The following is a 3,629-nucleotide window of genomic DNA, read 5'->3' as shown; positions in this document are numbered from 1 at the left end:
ATATCGGTCCACGTTTTGATATAGCTGCCATATGAACCGATCTGGGATCTTGACTTCCTGAGCCGCTAGAGAGCACAATTCTTTTCTAATTTGGCTGAAATTTTGCATGAGGTGTTTTATTATGACCTTCTACAACTGTGGTTAGTATGGTTTAAATCGGTTCATAACCTGATATAGCTGCCATATAAACCGATCTGGGGTCTTGACTTCTTAAGCGTCTAGAGGGCGCAATTTTTGTCCGATTTCTGTTCTAAGCATGGTTCAAATCGGTTTATAACCTGATATAGCTGCGTCGGTGTCCCCAATCTATGACCAACTCCCAAACTCGGAATTCTTAACCAAAATCTAACATCTTGATTTCATGCCCCATCAAATTGTGTGCCTACACTACCTGTTGACACATTGTAGCTCACCACACGCTGGAACATAGAAAACAGATACAATTTTCGCAAAATGTGACACACCCGTGTGACGACCAAATGTTGACAGCATAAGGCAGCAGCAAACATAAACAACATCAGCAACAGAAGCCGGAAAAAAAACAGAACTTAGCAAGTATCCCCACATTATTTTAAAACAAAACAAGGCAAGGAACTGTTCTCCCTCTCTATCGTCAAGCGCCACAAAACATGCTTTGAAATTTTTTTAATAACAGTTTTCAGTGTTTTTTTTTGCGCTAGTACAGCAAGAATGCTGAGGACTTGGACTGCAATGGGTGAAAGTGGGCATGTGAGATGCTAGCTGAAATTTGGTGATACAGGGTGGTATGGCGGCTGGATGAAGAAGGTTGAACTTTATGTAAATTAATGTTTACTCAACATCTTTTTAGCAAGAAAATAAAAACGTTTCTGTTCGCCTTTGGTCCAATGTTAAGAGAGCGATAAAGGACGAATGGCATTGGTGAGGAATGTACTTGATATGTGTGGGCTATGTAATAAGACACAGTGGAAGATTAACCATAAAGGGATAACCAAACCCTAGCTAAAGTGGGTCCTAGACGTCGACCAAAACTTCTCTTCAAAATACACTTTTGGAAATTTTTTAAAGTTTGTATAAAAACTGTTTAGGGAACAAATTTGAGAAACTTTTTGCAATGTTTTTAAGAAACAAGTAAAAAGGCGTTAAGTTCGGCCTGGTCGAACTTTGGATACCCATCACCTCGTGTGTATATATAAACCACCTTTCATCAAAATCCTGTGAAAATTGTCCAATATCAGTTATATCGAAATATGTTCCGATTCGGACCAAATACTAATAAGTAGAAGTCATTGTTCAATTGTGTATAACAAAATATTGATTTTTTTAGTAGCTATATCTAAACATAAACCGATCTGAACCATATACGACACGGATGTCGAAACCCTAACATAAGTCACTGCGTCTAATTTCAGTGAAATCGGATTATAAATGCGCCTTTTATGGGGCCAAGACCTTAAGTCGAGATATCGGTCTACATGGCAGCTATATCCAATCTGGACCGATTTGGGCCAAGTTGCAGAAAAATGTCGAAGAGTGTAGCACAACTTACTGTCTTAAATTTCAGCGACATCGGACAATAAATGCGCCTTTTATGGCCCCAAAACCTATAACTAAGAGATCGGTCTATATGGCAGCTATATCCAAATGTGGACCGATCTGATCCAAATTGACGACGTATGAAGGGCCTAACATAACGCACTGTTCCAAATTTCGTTGAAATCGGACAATAAATGCGCCTTTTATGGGCACAAAACCTTAAATCGAAAGATCGGTCTATATGGCAGCTATATCCAAATCTGGACCGATCTGATCCAAATTGACAAAAGATATCGAAGGACCCAACATAACTCATTGTCCCAAATTTCGGCGACATCGGGCAATTAATGCCCCTTTTATGGGCCCAAAACCCTAAATCGAGAAATCGGTCTATATGGCAGCTATATCCAAATCTGAACCGATCAGGGCCAAATTGAAGAAAGATGTCAAAGGGCCTAACGCAACTCACTTCCCAAATTTCAGCAAAATCGGATAATAAATATTGCTTTTATGGGAATAATACCCTAAATCGGAGGATCGTTCTATATAACAGCTATATCCAATTTTGGACCAATCTGGAACGATCTGAACCAAATTGATGAAGGATGTCGAAGGGCCCAACACAAGCAAAGTCCAAATTTGGACCGATCTGAGCCAAATTGACGAAGGATGTCGACCGGCCTAACACAACTCACTGTCCCGAATTTCAGCAAAATCGGATAATAAATGTGGCTCCTATGAGCCTAAGACCTTAATCGGCAGATCGGTATATAGGGGGGCTATATCAAGATATAGTCCGATGAGATATAAAAGCCACATTTATTTTCCGATTTTACTGAAATTTGGGATTGTGAGTTGTGTTAGGCCTTTCGACATCCTTCTTCAATTTGGCCCAGATCGGTCCATATTTGGATATAACTATCATATAGACCAATCCGCCGATTTTGGGTATTAGGCCCATAAAACCCACATGTATTATCCGATTTGGCTTAAATTTGGGACATTGATTTGTGTTAGGCCCTTTGATATCATTCTTCAATTTGGCCAAGATCGGTCAAGATTTGGTTATACCTGCCATGTAGACCGATCCTCCGATTTAGGGTCTTAGGCCCAAAAAAGCCACATTTAGTATCCGATTTTGATGAAATTTGTGACAGTGAGTTATAATAAGCCCCTCGACATCCTTCTTCAATTTGGTCCAAATCGGTCCAGATTCGGAATGAAAGGTGGTTTACATATATACCCGAAGTGGTGGGTATCCAAAGTTTGGCCCGACCGAACTTAACACCTTTTTACTTTTTTAATTTGGCCCAGATCGGTCCAGATTTGGATAAAGCAGCCATATAGACCGATCTCTCGATTTAAGGCTTTGTGCCATAAAGGCGCATTTATTGCCCGATGTCGCCGACATTTGAGAAATTGAGTTAAGTTAAGCGTCTTGGAATACTTCTGCAATATGGCACAGATCGGTTCAGATTTGGATATAGCTGCCATATAGACCGATCCGCCGATTTAGGGTATTAGGCCCATAAAACCCACATTTATTTTCCGATTTTGCTGAAATTTGGGACAGTGGGTTGTATAAGGCCGCCTTTTGAAATAATTCTTCTATTTGGCCCAAATCGGTTCAGATTTGGATATAGCTGCCATATAGACCGATCTCTCGGTTTAAGGTCTTTCGCTCATAAAAGACGCATTTATTGTCCGATTTCGCCGAAATTTAGAATTTGTAGTTACGTTATGTCTTTCAACATTCGTCTTCAATTTGGCCCTGATCGGTTCAGATTTGCATATAGATGCCATATAGACCTATTTCTCGATTTAAGGTCTTGCGCCCATAAAAGGAGCATTTATTGTCCGATGTCGCCGAAATTTAGGACAGTGAGTTATGTTAAGCCCCTCGACATACTTCTGGAATATGGCACAGATCGGTCCAAATTTGGATATACCTGCCATATAGACCGATCTCTCGATTTAAGGTTTTGGGACCCTAAAACCCGCATTTATTGTCCGATGCCGCCGAAATTTGGGACATTGAGTTAGGTTATGCCCCTTGACATACTTCTGCAATAAGGCACAGATCGGTCCAGATTTGGATATACCTGCCATACTGA

This window comes from Stomoxys calcitrans, chromosome 1 (genome assembly GCF_963082655.1).
Source record: "Stomoxys calcitrans chromosome 1, idStoCalc2.1, whole genome shotgun sequence".
Lineage (NCBI taxonomy): Eukaryota > Metazoa > Arthropoda > Insecta > Diptera > Muscidae > Stomoxys > Stomoxys calcitrans.
The sequence above is the reverse complement of the archived record's forward strand: the minus strand, read 5'-3'. Positions refer to the sequence as shown.